General features: G+C 39.2%; 1 protein-coding gene across 1 annotated transcript in view; it reads right to left on the minus strand.

Moving 5' to 3' along the window:
* The window catches only part of SULF2 (sulfatase 2), a 177,098-nt gene extending 155,329 nt beyond the window's left edge, over positions 1–21,769 (minus strand). Inside the window, exons 1-2 of the mRNA XM_026086242.1 lie at positions 21,735–21,769; positions 21,559–21,628 (exon numbers count right to left, since the gene is read on the minus strand). The gene's annotated coding sequence lies outside the window, so the exon portion shown is untranslated. The remainder of the gene's footprint in view (positions 1–21,558; positions 21,629–21,734) is intronic.
* Positions 21,770–22,027: the final 258 nt, after the last annotated feature.

Genomic DNA, 22,027 nt, shown 5'->3' on the forward strand with positions numbered 1-22,027 from the left:
AAAAAAAAACCAGCAGCAGCAGTGGAAATGAGCTGAGAGTCAGCAAGACAAATTCAGAGTTCATATTACAACATGCCTTTTAAAAACTTCTGGAATATATTTAAAGATCTAAAGTGTGAAAGCCATTTAACCACCTTTAAAAGAAACTGAAATAAAAGTGGAAAGATTCATAAACAAGTTCAGAAGCATAACTAGAAACTCACTTAATGCTATACCCTATAACTTCTATGTTCCTTACCATTTGAGATATATGTGCAAGACACCAGTGTCAATAGGATACTTAAGTTTATATGGCTGACAAACACATGTCTATATGGACAACCAGCAAATTGGAAAATTCAAATCTTGGTTTATGTTTGTTTTAAGTCAGCATCACTTTTCTATAGTTTGGAATCTGTCAGATAAAGGAATGAGCTTATCAGTTCACTAGACTCAACCTTGCTTGTAGTTTGCTGCTTTCTAAGTTTTAGTCACACCCTGTTCCTGTTACAGACTGTACATCAAGAATTAAAAGCATGGATCACTGCTCACGGAGGACAAGTAAACTAATGTTTTATTACCTTTCACTGAGCAGAGGTAGCGGGGTTTCCTCACAAAGCAGTCTAGTTCATCGAGCTCTCCCAGACACACTCAGCTACGATAAGCCTTTCCGACACCTGTTTGTGTTACCTGTTCTTTCCTCTCTCCAGCAGAGATTTCAAACCTCCTTCAGCAATCTATTCCATCTTTGCAAATAAGAAGTTTTTCCAACTATCTAGCCTAAATCTCTAATGAAATATATTATTTCTTGTCTTGTTTCAAATGGATGAGGAAAACAGATTTTTTCCTTCCTCTATAAAATAAAATTTGATTTATCTGAAGATTCATATCTACAACTGAGTCTTGACCTTCCTAGACTAAATGCCATTTTTCAGTCTTTGCTCATGGGTCATATTTTCCAGACCTTTGAGTTTTTTGTTATTGATACGATGTCACCATGTACGCAGAAAGGTTGCTTCACCACCAGAATAAGTGAGAAAAAGTTATTTTGCTTTTATTTCTTTCAGCATTTGAGCAACTATCGTCATCTCAAAGCTGCCAAAGAAATTATGTGATCTTCATACTGGCAGCATCACTAACTTTTAATGAAACATTTAATCATTTCTGAAACATTTTTTACTCACATCATTAATGAAGTTGTCTCTTGAATGCATTCACTTTTAAAAGTTAACACATTCTTCTGGCAGTCAGTACTTCTGGTTCAATTCCACTGCTCCTTTAGAAAACATCACCCAATCTAAAATGCTTTCAGTATGAAACTACATCCTTGAATGAAATGATTTATTTCACTGGAAAAATCTTAAATAAACTCAAAAAAAAAAATTTGTCATACACAATAAACATCACAACTGCTCCTACTTACTGTGCTTTGGCTCATGCTGCAGAGTTGTCTCAAAGCACACAAGCCACTTTAGATGAAAGTGAACTGGAAGATGTACCTCAGAGGCCTATTTAAGACCCACTACAAATGTTTATTCAGATTCAATTGAAGGTACCAGACTAGAAGTGGTCTAAAGTACAACACCCCAAAAACCACATAGCATGGGAGGTCCTCAGCACCAGCAAGGACTGCTTATATTGTGCTGTTCTACTTAAAATGTAGAAATAACATCTAACTATATGCAGGCAGATGAAGGATGAAGAGAATTAGCATATGCCAGTATGTCAATAAGGAGCATAAATTTAGTAAGTACTCTGCTTTTGATACATTGTTTTTTTGACGCACAAGCATATCCTCCACTAAGTTTCTTCAGACAGGCAATTAAAGCAAGGGAATAAGCTAATTTACCCATCATATCAGTTACAGAAAACATCGGAGGCTTGAAGGCTTCAGTTTTGCCATCTTTTCTCTCCACAGTCCATAACTATCTTCTAAATCTATTCACACTCACACACACCTCCTTTCAGAAATAAAGATTATGAATAGACTGAAAAGTCTGTTTCCCTTTTTACAGGCAATACTTTAAGTTATCAGAAATATTCCTTCCATTTCGGTTGTTGTTCATCAGACTTGTTGCTTCAGCTTCTGCTTGACTGCTTATTCACAGTTTGAAAAATTCCTATAATGTTAAGGTAGGGTCAGCTGTTATTACAACACCTCATTATACACTAAAAATTCTTTTTTTTTGCTACAGTAGTAAATAAAGATAAAAGATCTTTTCTATCAGAAGACATTTAAAAATAAATTAGTTTCAAGTCAGTAGTTTCACTGTGTTCCAATAGCTTTATTTTGAGTAGTATTTTTTCAGAACACTAAGGACATTATATTTATCTTCAAAACTCTTTTCAGACATTATATAAAAAAAGATAACCACGGGGGGGGGGCAGCAGGGGGAAACAATAACAAAAAATCCCCCAAAGATACTCATGTGAAAGTGGTTTAATTCTGAAATTCTGTTTGGATACCTAATTGGTCCAGTCTGTAGAGGTCTCAGCTTTCAGTGAAATCAATACTGCTTCACTGATATTTCAACTTCTCCTTAAGAATTTAAGCAGAGATATTCAAATGCGTCTCCTCACTAAGTGCACAAAATCACATTAACCTGCTGCATAAGAGTTAACTCCAAGAGTGTGGAGAATCTGCAAAATCCAGAGTATCTATTATGTCTCTGCAGACCATAGCTCAGTACAGAGATACCCAAGCTAGCTCAGAGTAATTTAACCACATTAGCACTGAGGTCTGCCAAACGAGGTAGGCACAGAGCTCTGCTTAGATCACTAACATGAGTACACTGCTTCCAGGACTCAAGGAATCTTCTTTGGAGCTAGTTTAGCTGCACTACTTTATGCAGAGCAGCCAGATCTCTTGTCAGGACTCTGCGGCTACCCACCCTTTCAGCCCCTTGCAGTTAAACATCACTACTCCAGTAGAGCACAGTGGGGACTGGAGGGAGGGAGGAAGGACAAGAGAAAGAAGGCCAGATGCTCAACAATATCTGAGTAATATCAGGGTTGGAGGCACAGAAAAAATGGCAAGGGGACCCATACAACCAAGAAAGGTGCCAATATGCCTCCTTCCCATTAACCAGGACTTTCTAGAAGACAGTGTCACCAAAACACACTGCATTTTTGTCCTTTCCCCAAGACACTCCAACACATCCACGGCAAATTAGAGATAAGGATTTGAGGCAGGAGATCCAGCATGGGGATGTTGCACCAGAGCTATGCTAGAGACTTCTCTACTCAAGAGAACATTTCTTGCCTTAAAGCAGGATAGGAATGGCAGGGGACTAGAAATAGCTGAGGATCTGGCCCAGAGGTAATCATTTGAGAAATATTTCAATAACAGAGCATCCAAAAATCAGACACCTGCCACTCTTAATTCAGTCAAGCTCTGCTGCTGGCTCTGAACCCACCCTAACAGATCCCAGTAAAAATGCCAGCAACATGAAGAGGAAGAAAAAGCCTCACTCTTCAGCATGAAGCTTGAAACAGTCAGTTCTTAGAAATAACTGTGCCTTACAGCACAGTAGAAGTGAAGACTTTAGGCAAGGAAAAAACTACTACTCTAGAAATTTCAGGCCTTAATTCACAACTTCGTGCTGATACTTGACGGGCACAGGTCATCTTGTCACTAAATCAGATAGGCAATATTAACACCTGGACAGTCAGCTATCTGATCATGGATGAAATTGAGAAAATATGTACTATGCTGGGTTTTTACAAAAGCACAAATGCTAAACAATCTGATGCTTGACTGAAAGCAGAATCCAAGAATTCCATGCAAAAATGAAGGATGCAAAGAGCAATTGTATGCACATTTAAATCCTTGAGTGTACACAATCCTATCCTTCAAGTGTCTTCATATTTAAGCTCCATTTCATCATGTATAAGTTACAGGATCTTTTTTGTTTTAAGATTTGTACCTGGCTGAAGTGAAGTCTTCCTGGCAACAATTCTGCATCCATAAAAGCAGAAGGCTGAAACTCACTACAGTCTTTAAGCACATATTAAGTTTTCCTGTTAATTAAGGGATTTAGGGTATTCCGCATTGAAGCATTTCTTTTATTAGCATTCAGTACCACATTTTTAGTCCCTAGAAGGCCTCTGTTTTGGCATGTCTTTAACAACTTTATACTGATGGTCCCTGCCCAGTTTGAACATCTTTGGGCTAAAACGTCAATCTAGAGTTAGGTGCTGATCTGACTCATACTAGAGTCAGACACACAACTCCTCCCTCACCCCTAGAAATAGGATGCAACAGGAAAAAAGCTGGTGAGCAAGCATCAAACTATATACACAGAACATCCTTCAGTTCCCTTTTTGGATAACACAGGAGGTATAATACTGAATGCAAAATACGAAATTGGTGTTTTTTCTCATGTTTCTTGGAAAGTACTTTCAGAAGTATTTTGTTAAATTCAGCAGAAACAACTTGCACTTCAACATTTCTTTATTAGCCAGCATTAGCCACTTTCTGCTTACTCCTGAATGAGCTGGCATTTGCAAAGGTGCTTTCAAAAATTATGCAAGCATGCGTAGAAGAGACAGTATCAAAACCAAACTTTTACTCAGTCATTCAACAGAAGGAAATCTGTATAGGACATTCTCATTTGGTAGCATCAGACAGGATGAATACAAGCTTCTCCAGAGACGGTGACTGTTCAATAAAGCTTAGAACAGCAGGTATTAAAATCTTCCCCATCTTTTAAAGCAATTGCAAGATAAATTACAAAACAATATTTACAGGCAGCACTGCTGAATAACTCTCTCAAGATTCTGAGATGTAGTATTACCAGGAGGACTGAATATCAATTTGGATACTTCTGATTAAAGGGTAAAAAAATCGGAACCAAAAAAAAAAAGTTCAGATCAGCTCTAAAAAAAATAAATCAAGATTGTAAAATACACTTAGGAATCCTTCCAGTGTTACTAGTGAGGCTAATAAAACAACAAATAAATATGCTTATAAAACAGCTTCTGTCTTTATACTTCAAAGCTCTTTCACATAAGAACAGGTCAAAGTACTTGCAGAGGGCACACAGATGTTACACAATAGCTCGACACTCAATGTGCGTAACCTGAATGACAGCACGAGATGAAGTCCTCATTTCATGGAAGACAAAGTATTGCCATCAGTGAGGCGAGAGACAGCCATGATCTCAAACCCAAACATCCTACCAAGTCATCTGTGCATTGGATTACACCACCTTAAGTTAGTAAGTACTACATTTCATTACATACACAATCTCCCACCACCATAGCATGAAGCTAAACATGATGAGAAAAGGTTATATTTCACAGAATCCTTCTTAAAAAAGAAAAAAAAAAAAAAAAAAAGAGAGCTTACTCTTCTGGTAGATGTTGGAAGATTTATTTATTTATTTTTGCACCATCTTAGAAGGAAGGATGATTGCGTGGTGTTTCTGAAAAAGAAAAAAAAAAAAAAAAAGAGAGAGAGAGAGAGAGAGAGACCACATATGCAACAAGAAAACTCACCCACAACATAAGAAATTTGAACCATATCAGAAATGCAAATTTTAATGGCTTGGGATGGACAAGCAAGTCTTGCTACAGATAAAGCCATGAGGCAAAAGGCTTTCAGCAGTAGAATATGGGACCTAAAGCATGGCTTTACTTATCCTAAGAGCTAACCAGAATTACCCAACAAATGCAAGAGCTTCAGATTTTGCCACTTCAAGAAGTTTTTAAATAAGCCATCATACAGGAGTTGTTAAATTCAATTGATAAAAACACAACATTTTTGGCATTTTCATTACAATGATTTGTAATGAAGCCAGCCCTGTTTTCTTCCATCCAGTCATAATTTGACAGATACATCTGCAATAACTCCCACTTTATTCATCCAATGCATTGTGCTATGAAGAGTGAAGACATACCAAAGAAGATGGGATTAAAAACATTTACTGCAGTATCTTCCACATCGTGCCATTCTTGGAGAACATCAGCCTGCTGAGCAGTAACCTTATATAAAAAGGCAAAGAATATTCAGAAAACATGCATGGGGTCGATAGCCAGCGAATGGAGAGCTTCCAGAAGAAAGTTCTGAAAGGGTGATTTTTAGATGATATGTAAAAGAAAACTGGGAGCATTGTACTTGGATCTGAAAGGTGTCAGATGATTTTCTAAAGGACCACGAAAACGATGGTGTTTTCTGAATACTCAAGAGTGGCACAGTGTGGAAGACACTGCAGTAAATGTTTTTAATCCCATCTTCTTTGGTATGTCTTTATTTCAGTGCAATTGATTTCCTCTTATGGTTGTACTGTGCGTCTTCCCATTAAGTTCTCAATTTCAGCCGTGAGGATACAGAGACAGTATGGAAAGTGGAGGAAAAAAGAAAAATGTCACAGTCTTTGGACAGACAAGTGTCACAAAAGGGTGGAGGAGGAGCTAGTCTAACCACCATTACCAGTTTGGGATTTTCAGAGGAGTCCAATTCTATCAGTTAAGTGACTGCCTGTTGCAGTAACTCCTAAGCAAAGATCAAGTACATAAACGAACAAAAAAAGATGTCTGAGGTAGACAAATTCAGTAGAGTGATAAACTTCAGACTTGTATTTCCAATTCTGATGCCAGTCATTCCTTTTGCTTTGAGAAACCCAATAATCCACAGATTCTAGATTTCTAAACGTAGTCTCTTTTAGAGAAAGCACACAGAGACAGCCACTAACATCCAGGGACAATCTAAACATTTATGGCTCCCTTCAGTCAAGGATTGAAGGGACTATAACCCTAGAAAGAGATCATGCAAGCCAGGGGGTGTCTGTCTGAGGTTCCATTTTTGGAACTTCTCATTTGTGCCTACCCTGAATAACAGAGGAGTTCAGTGACCTAAATCCAGATCAAGTCACAAAAGGAATGGGAACTTCAGTCAAGTTAAAAAATTTTTGGTTTAGCTTCTCTGACTTAAGAATTATCATGTGTTAAATGTGGCTAAGAAGGCTTATTTGGTTGCTGTGAAGGTTGATCAGCTAATGCTTGAATGGTTTTTGGACAATGAGAAGTCTCAAACATTATCTACACATTCTTGCTCTTTATCTTGTCTAAGTCCAACTGTTCTTCTATGTTTTATAGGTTGTCAGTTCATGAACAGTTAACTTCAGTAAGCAAATCAGCATGTTTTTTATGCTGATGACTCACCAGTCCCCATTAACTTAAAAAGCCCATCTTATTGCCTCCTATGTTGTATCTGTTTTTAAACCATTTTCTGTGTTTTACCAAGTGTTCGGCTACTTAGTGGAAGGGAAAAAAGTCTCTTCTGGCAAGAGCCTTTTTTTTGAAATTAACTTTAAATGGCGAGTGCCCCATCAATTCTGGAATTCCCTAACAATATTAGATTTATCAAAAAATTTTCTGGCATGCCTGGTGAATTTCTTAACACTTTCAGGGAAGTTGTTTGCTAAAACATACCTCAAAAGATTTGTATAAATAAATAAATACTTTAAGTTAAGAAGGATGACAGACACAAAGCATTTTGTATCTTCTAATATAAATCTATTTTTAATCTAGAGTTAGAGAAAGTGAGCAAGAGAAAAAACAAAAGGGAGAGCCAAAGAGGACTTTGTCATAGCTAAAGAAGCCATGGTATACAGCTGAAAAAAAGACCCCACAAGCTCTACTAACTAGCTCCAACTCTAGCATGACAGCGGTGAAAGAATGGGAAATCCCAGCTAGCTACTCAAAGAGATTTTTGTTCTAACAAATTAGAGATCCCTTTTGCCTTTCCAGTGCTTGCTCAGCAATCCTATCACAGGATTGCCCAAGACTTCACATGCAAATAAAACTCTTACTGGGTTTTAAGACCAGGCCCTGCAAGACAGGCATTAAGTTTTAAGCACCAGTAGCTCCCAGTAAGCATCTTATACGTAAGACAAGTGCTGTCTCATCACTGGAGATGCTATGGAAGCAAACATGGAAGGCTAGTGAAAGTAAAGACACAAGATAATTAAAGGCCTAGCTACTGACATTAAGATCAAGAAGAAAAGCAAAGTTCAGCACAGAGATGACGAAAGAAACACTTAGAAGTCTAGCACAGCAAAAAGTTATCAAACATTAACTTTACTGCCTAGCAAGCCGATTTCATGTTGGTTAAGACAAGAATAAAAAGATTCTTATACTGCAGTACAACAAGTAGTAGAGAATTTTCACTTGGAGATTTGAAAATGACTTTGAAACAAATAATTGATCTACAAAGAGATACATGTTTGAAGAACATTTTGAAAATTGTAAGAAAAATCTTATATCCTTAGCAATTCCATTCTTACTTTATATACATAAGCAGAAAGAGTCAAGTAGAAGTACTGCAAAAAGTTTCTGTATCTGAGATAGACATCTGAGATTTATCCAAGATAGATATGTGGTATTTTTTAATCTGTCTTTCAACTGTTCTCTTTTGTAGGTTTTAATAGATTTCCACACATAAATAAAATTCCTCTTTTCTTAGTATCATACCAGGAAAAATTTTAATGGAAGAAAACATTTAAAAAAACTTCATAAAGATGAGCATATATGTAGGCTGAGGGATAGGAATGGCACTAGCACCTCATTTGTAAGACATCTTTGCAATTAAGATTCAAGGCACCACAATGCTCCAAGCTTAGCAAATTACCCAGAAATATCACTTTCAGGATCTTACTACTACTGTCACTGCTCCAATTTTAGCCTCAGCTCGTTTTAAACTGGCTTGCCTTGATATTATTAGCAGCATAAAAATGAGCATGTGCTGTAAAACTTCTGAGACGCCGAGTCCACTCGCAGGTGATTCTGCCATACTGATCTCTTCACCACCATAGCTGCGTTGTCCCCAAGCTATGTCAGGAGCATGCAATAAGAGACACAGTCAAACAGTATCCACAGTATAAACACACTCTTCCTTGGAGGGAGATTCTAATATTGAGAAATCAAAATGAATAAGCAAATTCGGTAAGAAACACAAACCTTAAATAAGTCTTGCATAACTGGAAGAGTTTCACTAGAAAGCAGAGCAGAAATATTTAAAGATATCAAGAGACTCAAAAATATTATACAGAAAGTTCTGTACAGGAATTTGATTAAGCAGGTAACGCGTGGTAAACAGCAAGTCCCAGAATTCATTTCCTTTCAAACTTAGCACTCCCTATTGCAACACTGCTGCACAGTAACACAGGGATATGTGGTTCTAATAAATAGCTACGCTTCCTAAATAATAACGTGGGAAGCCATATAGAAATACATCTCAGCAATTCAATCAAGTATCACTGGATCACAGAAGGCTGATTCAAAAAAGAGGAGGGACCACTGGAGTTCATCAAGCCTGTGCCTTTCCTTCAAAGGAGAAAGGAGTTACGTTTAGCTCCTATCCCTCTCCGATGTCTGTCCAACCTGTTAAACTTCTTAGAAGGAGATTTCCTAACTTTCCTGGGTATTCTACTCCTGTTCGTCAAAATGCAATGCAGGAGGAGACCAAGTTCACCTCACAAGCATAGACAAACATATAGTAGATGTTTGCACCATAAGCTGTGAAATGCTATAAGCTTATTTTAAGAAGCTCCTGCTCATGATCACTAGAAACAAGTCACACAGCACTACCTCATAAGAGGACAGAAGAGAAATCACAGACTTTCTCAAATTCTTAGGTCCTGGAAAAAGAAGGAATTGTGTTTGGGTTATCATCTAATTTTAGGAACATGGATATTTCCAGCATATATTAGAGTCACCCTTTTGTTCACAGCCTGTGCCAACTGACATGGAAGCAGAATTCTCTCAGTCTCAAATCTGGCAGTCAATGTATGCAAGAGCACGAGAGTGATCTACCTTTAGAACAAATATCCAAATCCTCTACCTGCCCTCCAGTGTGGGAGCTGCACCACGTATAAATCACATATGTTGACATTTGACAGCACCCAAGAATCTGGAATAAAAAAAAAAAAAAAAAAAAAACACAAATCCTCCCAGTCCCTAGAAATATAGGCTAGACTTAAATGAGGAAGGTGTTTCACTTTAGGTTCAGCTTTTAAGCACTACCAGTGCCATGCTGCTCTGTTCATCTCCTGGTACCAAAACATCATAGGACATACATGATGCTATCCTCCATGAGGACTGCCAAATTCAGCCCTTCTTCATCTTCCTTCTTCTCCCTTCCTACAGTTTAAGTGTTGGTTTGGAAACCAAAACCTTTGCTTTTTGGAAGATTCTGGTGTGCTGAAGAACATTTTCTTGCTTAAAGCATGTTTCAGAATCATATTTACAAAGAAGTTTTGCCTACTGCGGTACATCCCAGATGCATCTAAATAAGCATGAACAGATGAGATTGTATTGAGCTAATTAATTATCTTAGCCTATATCAAATTCTATGCCTTACTAGCTTGGAAGGCACATCCTAGAAAAACTAGCAGCAACAATCTGCATTCAAGAACATTGATTGGGCTAATTTTGAAAAACTACAATTCTCTTGTTGTTTAGAGGCCTTATAACAGGGTTGCTATTGGCAAAGACAGCTTTCAGGCAGAGGGAAGAAAAATACAGTTGTTAGCTAATCAAAAGTTAAATCGTTCAGCCATTTTAAAAGTTCTTAAATTTAATGTAACAGTTACTTCAAAACTTTTTGCCAATCTTTGCAAGAACAGAGATGTTACAAGCTATTGAAATATCTGAAAATTATTTTTGTCACTTTTAAAATAAGAATAACTACTAAGTCTGTCTGGCTCTTCCCAAACTGCAGTGATATTACAGGCAGATAAAAGATGGATGAACTCACAATTTGGTTTTATTGTTGGACAGCACGGCAACTTGAGCCGTAGCTCTAATGAGATAAACAGCAGTGGTTGAAGCAGAACATTCAGCCACACTTTAGAACATTGCTGCAGAAGCTAGAAACTTCACCCCTAAGTTGCACCACTGCAACTTTTACCACATTCTGAAGCTGGAGATGTTAATAATCTAACCTGACACTACAAATTCTATACAGCTGCAGCTGGCAAGAGTAAGAAAGTCACTTAAGATCATCTGAAACTGGATTAAGCCTCTTCCTGAAGGCATGGTAAATGCATTCATCAGTTAACATGCAAGTTTGTATTTCATGCAGTCACCTGATGGAAAAAGAATCAATATGTGAGCCCCTAGTTTAATCTCTTGTATAAACAGCTGAATAAAATAATAAAAAAGACCTAAAGCTGCTAGTAAGAAAAACATGATAAGATGGACTCGAAATTATTCAGAAGATTATAGAAAGCATTAATTGAGGCTACAGTGCTTCTTTCTGCAGTGCACTGCTGGAGTACTTGCTTAACAAAACCAAGACAAATCCCAATTCAACAGCAGTGCTTGAAAGAAAGGAAGAGACATCAAGATATGCATAAGTATGTAAAATAGTCTCTAGCATTCTTCACTGATGTGAAAAGAATATAATGAATCCTTCACTGCTTAGAGGGGAACATTTTTGTCTTGCCAGAGGACAGATTTCCAAAGAATGATATTTATGTTTTCCTACAACCTGTAATTTTCTCATTTATCATTTGTCAGCGCCCAAAGACCTTTTATAGCATATAGGATGTTTGCATATGTTTAATGATCCTTTTACCAAACAAATGTCAGTCTGAATGAGGAAATTAGTTAATATCGCTGATGTTGCTAATTTAACACCATTAGTGTCACACTGAACAGCTACAGAACCTACAAGGTCTTGTATCCTAGCTAGGCTCTACTTGTTGCAAGTTTGTTTCCCAGCAGACAGCACTGAGGATAAACCATGCAAATATCACATGCAAGGAAATTCAATAAAAATTTTAAAGATAATTTTGATTCTGTAGTCAGACTACTGAGCAAGCGTGACTAAAGACAGATCATTTGATAGGGATTTAGAGCCACTAACTGGAACTCAGTTATCTATACTTTTACAGCTGCTTGTGTACTAGCATTTGGAGCAATCAAAAATCTGAAGGGGTCACAGAAACCATCATGGTATTTCTAGACCTACAACAAGATCCAGAGATGTAGTGATGATGATGATGAATAGACGGCAGAAGACAAATTGCAATGTTGTCTTCAGTTGCAATTATGTATTTTCATCATCCTCTATGCAAAACTGAGATATCTTTTGTAGTTTTTTGCTTCCTCACACATCAACTATTTAAAAACAAACAAAAAACACCTTTCTACTAGCAAACCCATGTAACTTTTCTGGACATCACTAAAGTCTACATGCTCCCCTTCCCCTGATGTAGAGTAGCCAGATTCTTTCTTAAGTCCTTCAAATGCTGCTGGTACTAGAACACAGGGGAAAATAAAACTTGGTGAAGACTAAAAGGTAAATTATTTTAAGAGCAATTTAACACATAAACCCAACTACTTGTGAAATGGACAGAAAAAATAAGGGTGAGGAAGGGGAGGGCAATACAAGTTCCTGCTGTTGCAAGGGAATAATAACTTCAGGATGAATAGTAGGAGTTTTTCAGTAACAAGCATTTCCCTTAACCTGATCAGTAACAGATACATATAATGCATTTTTGTTGCAAAAGCAATCTGATAATTCTAAATGTTACCATCAGTAACACAACTTTTTTTGCTCTTTCCCTGCCTAAAGGTCTCTGCTAAAAGGCAGAAACTGTATGTTGGCTTCAAGGCTGCAGGGTGGTGAAAACTGGTGATGAATTTGAACCACATTGTAGTAAAGGGGGGGGGGGGGAAGACACAAAATCACAGAGAAGTGTTCTGGAACCAAAGCTTTATAAAGGAGTGACATTCATTCAGAATGTGTCTCATTAAACTTGTTTGAACTCTTATCTGACCAAGCTGACTGAATATCTCAACAATGCAGAGACAATTTTATTAGATTCCACCTTATTTTGCTCAGCTAAGCAGACTTGGTATAGTTTTGTAATTTTTGTAATACATGCCACAGTGGACTCTCTTAATCCAAAAATACCAACTTGAACTTTAACAGTCCCAGAGGTTCCTGCAGAGCATTGGTGACAACTTCTTGACACAGGTGGTGGAGGAGCCAACAAGGAGAGGTGTGCTGCTGGACCTTATGCTAACAAACAAAGAAGGACTGGTGGAAGATGTGAAGGTCGGGGGCTGCCTTGGCTGCAGTGACTATGAGATGGTGGAGTTCAGGATCCTGCGAGGAGGCAGCAGGGCACCAAGTAGGATCGCAACCCTGGACTTCAGAGCAAACTTTGGCCTCTTCAGGGACCTATTTGGAGGAATCCCATGGGTGAGGGCCCTAGAAGGAAGGGGGGTTCAAGAGAGCTGGTTAATATTCAAACATCACTTCCTCCAGGCTCAAGAGCGGTGCGTCCCTATGAGTAGGAAGTCAAGCAAAGGAGGCAGGAGACCTGCATGGATGAGCAAGGAGCTCCTGGCAAAACTCAAGCAGAAGAAGGAAGTATACAGAAAGTGGAAAGCGGGACAGGCCACTTGGGAGGAATATAGGAACATTGTCAGAGTATGCAGGGATGTGACGAGGAAGGCTAAGGCCCGTTTGGAATTAAATCTGGCTAGAGATGTCAAGGACAGCAAGAAGGGCTTCTTCAAATACATCAGCAGTAAGAGGAAGACTAGGGAAAATGTGGGCCCTTTGCTGAACGGGGTGGGTGCCCTGGTGATGAAGGATGCAGAGAAGGCAGAGTTACTGAATGCCTTCTTTGCTTCAGTCTTTACTGCTCAGGCCAGCCCTCAGGAACCCCAGACCCTGGAGGCAAGAGAGAAAATCTGGAGAAAGTAAGACTTTCCCTTGGTGGAGGAGGAGTGGGTTAGAGATCATTTAAGCAAACTTGACACCCACAAATCCATGGGCCCTGATGGGATGCACCCACGAGTGCTGAGGGAGCTGGTGGACATTATTGCTAAGCCACTCTCCATCATCTTTGAAAGGTCATGGAGAACAGGAGAGGTGCCCGAGGACTGGAAGAAAGCTAATGTCACCTCAGTCTTCAAAAAGGGCAAGAAGGAGGACCCAGGGAACTACAGGCCAGGCAGCCTCACCTGCATCCCTGGAAAGGTGATGGAGCAGCTCATCCTGGAGGCCATCTCCAAGCATGTGGAGGAAAAGAAGGTGATTAAGAGTAGTCAGCATGGCTTCACCAAGGGGAAATCATGCCTAACCAATCTGATAGCCTTCTATGATGGAATGACTGCCTGGGTGGATGAGGGGAGAGCAGTGGATGTTGTCTACCTTGACTTCAGCAAGGCTTTTGACGCTGTCTCCCATAGCATCCTCATAGACAAGCTCAGGAAGTGGGGGTTAGATGAGTGGACAGTGAGGTGGATTGAGAACTGGCTGAATGGCAGAGCTCAGAGAGTTGTGATCAGTGGCACAGAGTCTAGCTGGAGGCCTGTAGCTAGCGGTGTCCCCCAGGGGTCAGTACTGGGTCCAGTCTTGTTCAACTTCTTCATCAATGACCTGGATGAAGGAACAGAGTGCACCCTCAGCAAGTTTGCTGACGATACAAAACTGGGAGGAGTGGCCGATACGCCAGAGGGCTGTGCTGCCATTCAAAGAGACTTGGACAGGCTGGAGAGGTGGGCAGAGAGGAACCTCATGAAGTTCAACAAAGGCAAGTGCAGGGTCCTGCACCTAGGGAGGAGTAATCCCATGCACCAGTACAGGTTGGGGGTTGACCTGCTGGAAAGCAGCTCTGCGGAGAAGGACCTGGGAGTGCTGGTGGACACCAAGTTAAGCATGAGGCAGCAATGTGCCCTTGTGGCCAAGAAGGCCAATGGTATCCTGGGGCGCATCAGGAAGAGTGTTGCCAGCAGGTCGAGGGAAGTGATGCTCCCCCTTTACTCAGCCCTGGTGAGGCCACATCTGGAGTCCTGTGTCCAGTTCTGGCTCCCCAGTACAAGAGGGATGTGGCACTACTGGAGCAAGTCCAGCGAAGGGCTACAAAGATGATTAGGGGACTGGAGCATCTCCCCTATGGGGAAAGGCTGAGAGAGCTGGGCTTGTTTAGCCTGGAGAAGAGAAGACTGAGAGGAGATCTTATCAATGTTTACAAATATCTAAAGGGAGGGTATAAAGAGGATGGGGCCAGACTCTTTTCAGTGGTGCCCAGCGACAGGATGCGAGGCAACAGGCACAAACTGAAACACAGACAGTTCCATCTGAACATGAGGAAAAACTTTTTCACTGTGAGGGTGACWGAGCACTGGACCAGGCTGCCCAGAGAGGTTGTGGAGTCTCCTTCTCTGGAGATATTCAAAACCCGCCTGGATGCGATCCTGTGCAACATGCTCTAGGGGACCCCGCTTGAGCAGGGGGGTTGGACTAGATGATCTCCAGAGGTCCCTTCCAACCTCAACCATTCTGTGATTCTGTGAACAGCTTCTTCAAAACACCCTACAATGAGGTCTGAGCCACAGAATTCAAACAGTCCATTAGGTAACCGATTCAGTTTTGTACTAGTCTTTTCTTACCATGCACCTTTCTCTGAGACTCTTATGTTTCCTTAAGTAATGAATCTCTAGAAGCACACTCCTATTGCCAACAAGTGACCCTCAAGGCACATATCATGCACCTGGCACAGTCAGGTTTGGACATCTACAGTATTAAGAGGATTTCAAATCCCAACATAATAAAAAAAAAAAAAAAACAATCTTCCTGGCACAGCACAATTTAGAAGCCATCTGCACCTTGAGAAGCTCTCAACTTGTTTAATAATAATAATAATAATAAATGATAATAAATAAAACAAAGTCCCTACTTTCTGACATACTGGAGATATTTCTTCAGGTCCCTAACATAATTTAGGCAAAAGAAACAAGACAAAACCAAGAATTTCCAAAGTGTACCCATTTTCAAGTTTCATTTGTTTTACACTAGTTAATATGCAGTTTTTCACTATACAGTAATATTAAATTACTGAACTTGACCCAGAAAATAAACCAGATGTTACTAAATTCATCAGAAATGATTTTAGGATTATATAAAGAGATTTATTCAAAATGCCCATTCAAACAGTACTGGGAGAGAAATACGACTACAGCATTCCTTTACAAAGTCCCCTGGGGTTGCAGGTGTATGACATATCCGAACAGCACAAAGACTATTCTTATTATTTTCTTATTTGACAACACAGACGCAAAACTATGTGGTCTTGAGAAAGAGATCTTTGAGATCGCATGCATGCCTAAGGATATGGACTCAAACAATACTAGATATATTTACCTTAGTACTATCAGCAGTTTAAACGCTGTTACCAGATATATTTATCTGAGGTACTATCAAAAATTCAAACACTATAGCACTGTCAGGTCAACAAACTTTTTTTTTTTTTTTTTAATTTAAAACAATCCAAGTTATTCATTGCTGTGGGGAGGGAAAAGAATTCGTCCAATAACAGAACTCTCAGCACCGAATGCACAAACATTTGTTCAAGAGACAACAGGCAATAACAATTTAATTGCACTGGAGAGAATATAGCAATTCAGAGACAGTTTAGAACTAGTGAACCAAACACTGTAAATTACTACCTGGAATTTGCCAGAAACCTTGTTCACTACTCACTCAAGTTCAGATGACAAGATCTTGTAACTAGCTTAAAAACAAAACAAAACACCACACCACGTATTTTATTGTTACTCTTAGCTTAAGATATCTTCACACCCCATTTTAAAAAATAACACTATTATAGCAACGTAATCTTATTATTATTTTTAACTAAAGCAGGACAAAAATGCAACAATGGAAAAATGAGGAAACTGATCTTCACAAGGCTGTTCAGTTGATGTTATGACCTTTACTTTTCCAAACAGTCCTACCAAGTATTTGGTGTGGTAGGTCAGAACTTCAGTTCTTAGCTGTGCATTGAGCTTCATGGATTTGGCACCTCAACCTTCCTTAGAAGCAAGCTGCAGTTTTCTAAACAGCATACTCTGCTTCTTTCACACTCACAAAAGTGGAATGTGTTAGGTAAGGATGCTTAAATCAAAGCTAAAAATAAGTAAATAAAGTCATATGTGCACATCCTCATGAACCTACTGTCATTTTGACCTACATTCTTCCCTTCTATCAAAGGACAGCAACGGCAGGGTAACATGCAGGGATAATATGGCAAAAAAAGATCTGTAAAGAACTAGACATTTTTAGACTTCAACCACACTGAAGACAGAATGCAGAGGAAAAATATTAAATTTATTAGCAGATCTAAGAACATCTACACAATAGGTCTATTGATCAGGAATTGCAGAGCCTGCAAGACTACAAGTTTTCCTCATTCAGTTTCCAGATTCTAAATGACAATAGCTTCTGACACACTTCAGCATCTTGAAGATCCCTAGTCTTCCTCTCCCAAATATTACTAGAAAACGCAAGTTTTAAAACACACAGAACCCATCTATTACATTTGGTAGTCATATTCAGTGACAATCTCAGAGATGGCCAGAATTTTCAGATCACAGCAGTACCACTGGTGATAGTACTTCCTAACCCAGGGACCAATAATCTCAGCCTTCTGCAATGGCTGCTGCCTCTCCAAGATCTTCAAATCAGAAAGTCAATTCAGTTGCTTTCCTTTCTTTTAGAGAAAGGTGCTGCATGTCCTTCTGGAGCAATGAGACTTTATCCAATTTTTATGTTATCCCTTGTGAGGTATTTATATTTATAGCTGTTCCACCATGGCCACAAATTTATTACCATCCTTAATTTTAGAATACTATATGCAGATCAGAGACAACTCAGCAGCCTGTCTAGTAGACACCTTTTTATTTTGACACTATCTCCCAAGAATCCATTAAACAGAGCTAATTAGGACTAGTGGTTACACGTCAAAACCTGTATTTCATCACAAACTGCTTAAACTCACTTAACCATGAGCTACCATCATGCTTTTACTGTGGAAGGTGAACCAATGCTAGAAGATAGAGGTGACAAATACAAAACAAGAATCTAAAATTTATTCTAAACTCATTAAAAAAATTATAGCTACATAAGTCTTCTACAACTTCTATGGGGGAAAAAAAAAAAAAAAAAAGAAGTCACTGCTATAACAAAACCAGGTTAGAGATGTCAGTATGCCACTATATATTCTGTCTTTCTAGTTACTTCAGTTTACTGTATATAAATTTAGATCATAAAAACATTTGATAGAAGAACTGTATCTGTGTTATAAAGACTGCACACACAAAATAGGGTGTTATAAAACTAAAATAAAGCCAAGGTAACTTTATGATTCTCATTCTGCTTTACAGAAAGCTTCTCCTAAACAAAGTTTCCTAGATTCTGTTGTTGGATCTTTCATACTAATTAGTGTTTTTAATGTCATTCTGAGCATCAAAACAAATTTCATCCCACAGCCAGAATACAGGAAGACAACATTAATTCAAGCACTTCCACAGGAAATCCTGCTCATCGGGATTTGGAAAATAAGAACACAGATACACACTAGCGTATTTTTCGTGCGTGCATGTACACACACACAGGTGAGCCTAGGTTGAGCTGTTCACTTAAACTGCCTTACCCAAACGTATATACAATGGTGTTGATACAGACAGAAAATACAAGTTTCCATTTAACTGTGGTAAGATAAGATGACCGTAGGCACTAACATGCAAAGGTCAGCTAAATTTGTCTGTGAGAAATCCTGGGGCAGCCATGCAAGATTGGCACACTTGTTTCACATATTAGCTGAACACTGGAACTCTAACTCAACTCCTTACAAGAGGGGTGATAAAAATTCCAGTTTACTGAGGCATTTTTACTGCCTCAGAAGCAGCACTTTTTGGATGCTGAGTCTTGCTGAAGACCTGTGTACTTTCAGCATCTGTATTTGTAGAAAGGTATAGTTTTATCTGGTATTGAGAAAGGTCTGAAGCAACATTCTAAGGAACTCAGAAATCGTACGTAACCATTCTCCTCTTACAGAGGAGAACCACTGATTAGTTGAAATCCTCCCTTACCAAACTTTAATTATTACTCTAGCATTTCTATATACATGCCATTTGGGGGGTGAGAGTGCAGGGGATTAGCAACAAAGAATAGTTAGAAACACAGATGGTTTCCTGAAGTTAAAAAAACCTCCAAGTCTATTAAAGATCAATACTATTGGTAGAAAGAAGGAAGGAAAAAAAAAAGCAGAACTGAAAGAAAAAACAACGAATCACTCTCATGACAGCTTTTCAGGTTTCAAATTACATTGTGGTTTGTACTGGAATGAAACCAAGATATTCTCAAAAACATGAGCATATTGGAACATCCCTTTTTATACTGAAAACATAGGCCTGTATTTCATTACCCAAAATGTCCACCCCGGGCCTGAGAAATCAGCCCAGCATATTGATAAAAAAAAGAGAATGACTTGATCTGAAGAATTTCTCGCCTGCAGTATCCTTAATGGAGCAGGCTGAATTTAAAAGACATATCTCATCTATGCTTCCTGGAAATTTGCAATGCCATGGAGCATTCTCCACACAATATGATCTCACCAACGCTTTTAATCAAGGCCTTGAGCTTACTTGTGCTCTATTCTGAACTTCCCAGAGAAACTACTGCTGTAGATGGGTAAGGGAAGGATGTTGAAAGGGAAAAAGAAATAAATATATAAATTTTTCTATATACATTTGTATTTTATTTATATACATATATATACAGTACAATTACTTGAAGCAGATTTTAATCAGTCTACGCTATCTAGAAAACAAGAAGTTAGAGCTGGTTGCAAGTCAAATTAATTATTTCTAAAACAATTTTAAAGAGAAGAGAAAATACACATTCACCCTCCTCCCTAAGCTGTAGGTATCTTGCAGATATCTATTATCCCTTTATTTCTATTTTCTACAGTAATAATAGAGTGAAGAAGAATCAGTAAATATGGATTACGGGCCTATGAATCTTTTTGCAATAGTTCCTGTGTAACAGGAAAAGTATTTACAATTATCTTCACTCCTGATATTTATTTTAGCATCTCAAAAATACATATCTGCCATTACGCAGCAACAGTATTTGCATTCAGATACATGGATCAGTTATATTTGCAAACTGGATATTGCCAGTTCCTTCTGAGTTTCTTTTTTGCAGATGACCACCTATTATCTTTCTCACCTGGGATCTTCATGAGGGACATAGTTAAAATTAAGTCAGAACAGTGCAACACAGACCTTTTTTTTTTTTTTTTTTTTAAACACACAGAACCATAGCAAAGCATTATCTATTCCAGCTGAACACTTTGATTAATGAAATACTATTAGTTACTCAGAGCAACTACAGATTTTTTCTAGCCTTTTAGGAAGAATGATGGAGGAGCTACTATTGAAAGACAAGATTCTAATCAAGAGGGTTTTATACAACAAGAATTTCAGCTAGAAATTACCTGAAACCAGACTCCTTGCAAGGAGTCTAAAGCAACAAACAGTGTTACATACCCTAAACACAACAAAAAGGGTTCTTTGCAAATATCAAAGCCCAGGAAAGAAAAAAGTCCATTAGATACTTTGAGAATCGCATTTTATTTTCTGAATTAGATGAAAAAATCCCAGACATGAAAACTCCCTCATGCAATCACAAAGCATATATAGTAGGAAAAACCCAAGATGCCAGAAACCTTGCCTTGAATCCCAAGATTAGGGTTGAAGAGAGGCTAGAGCTCACCTGAATGACCTAACACAGATTAAAAGTAAATCTGGCCTATTTTCATTAATATATTGAGTTTTTTGTTTTGTTTTGTTAAAAAAAAAAAACAAAAACAAACCAAAACAAACCTTTCTCATATTCCACCTCCCAAAGATCAAGCAGAACAGTTAAGGTAGAATTGAGGAAGACAGTAGGGGGTTTTGTTTGGTTTCTAAACAGCACACTTCCAACTTTTTAAATTTCCCTGCTTCAGGACATACTATGAAATGCAACGATTAGTTATATTCTGTCAAGAGGACTGACTTGGAGGGCTCTCATTGCATGTTTCAATCAAAGCAGACACCATTTTCCTCAAGTATCACCCCACATGATTCAGTTTTGTTTCCACATAATGAGAGACTAAATAGAAATGCTGAATCAACATTAATGGGGGTGTCAAAGTACAGTAATATATTTAAATTAGCTAAAATCATATTTGGAGACAAGGAGAGAGGAAAGGAGAGAGAACTGCTACACATATAACTAGCACTAAATTATCCCAGTTGCGTCTTCTGGAGGACTCTCAATCACATTAAACTCTAGTGTGCAAGTTCCCAAAGCCTGGCCCACCAAACATCTCACCTGCATTCCATATGCCCACACATAAGCGTAAAAGCCGCTGCACTGCAGATTACTTTGGGAATACAGCTGACATCTAACCAGTTAAGAGACTTTCGGCAACTACTGCCCAATGGCATAAAAAGATATTCACTGTGAATCACAGAGGAGTTACTTATTGCCACCATGAAAGTGAAGAAAAAAAAAGAATCATCTTTTCACAAAGAATTTCTGCCTTCATCTACTGACCTTAACATTAGTAACAGGAAAGCAAAAGCATACATGCACTCATTCACCTGCCTGCAGGTTGGAGAAGGCAAAGGAAGTGACTGCACCTCCGTATGGCTCCACACAGATATATACACATATATAATGCTTTAAAGGAGAACAGGAAAACAAGCTAACGAGAGACCTACCTACAACTGTACCATGTCTCCGCCTGGAGCCTCGCAGCCTTGCGGTGCTGTTCAACAGCCCAGCACAAAACTAGAAACCAAAAGTTTTTTAGCACAGCGCATGTTATTTTCCAGCTCAGCCACTGCCTCGCTGCGTGACCTTGGGCAAGTCACTTCCCCGCATCTCGGCTACCCACCTGACAAGCCCCCTGCAGAGCTCCGAGCACGCAGAACCCGGCAGTTACCCACAGCAGGCGACTCTGCACCGGAGAAGCCGAAAAGGGCAGGGGAGGGGCGGAGGGGGGGAATTCCCCCTCTCTTACAGGTGATACAAGTCTCCCCGACGCCGGCACAGCCTCCCGCCCGCTTCCGTGCCGCACGGCTCAAGCCGCCCGAGGAGCCGGCCCCAGCCGGCCGAGCAGGCGGCTCCGGCGGCTCCGGCTCGCCCGCCCCGAGCGCACGTAGCCGCCGCCGCCGAGCCGAGCCCTGC

Source organism: Apteryx rowi, unplaced genomic scaffold, assembly GCF_003343035.1.
Source record: "Apteryx rowi isolate R43461 unplaced genomic scaffold, aptRow1 scaffold_0, whole genome shotgun sequence".
In the NCBI taxonomy this organism is placed as follows: Eukaryota; Metazoa; Chordata; class Aves; order Apterygiformes; family Apterygidae; genus Apteryx; species Apteryx rowi.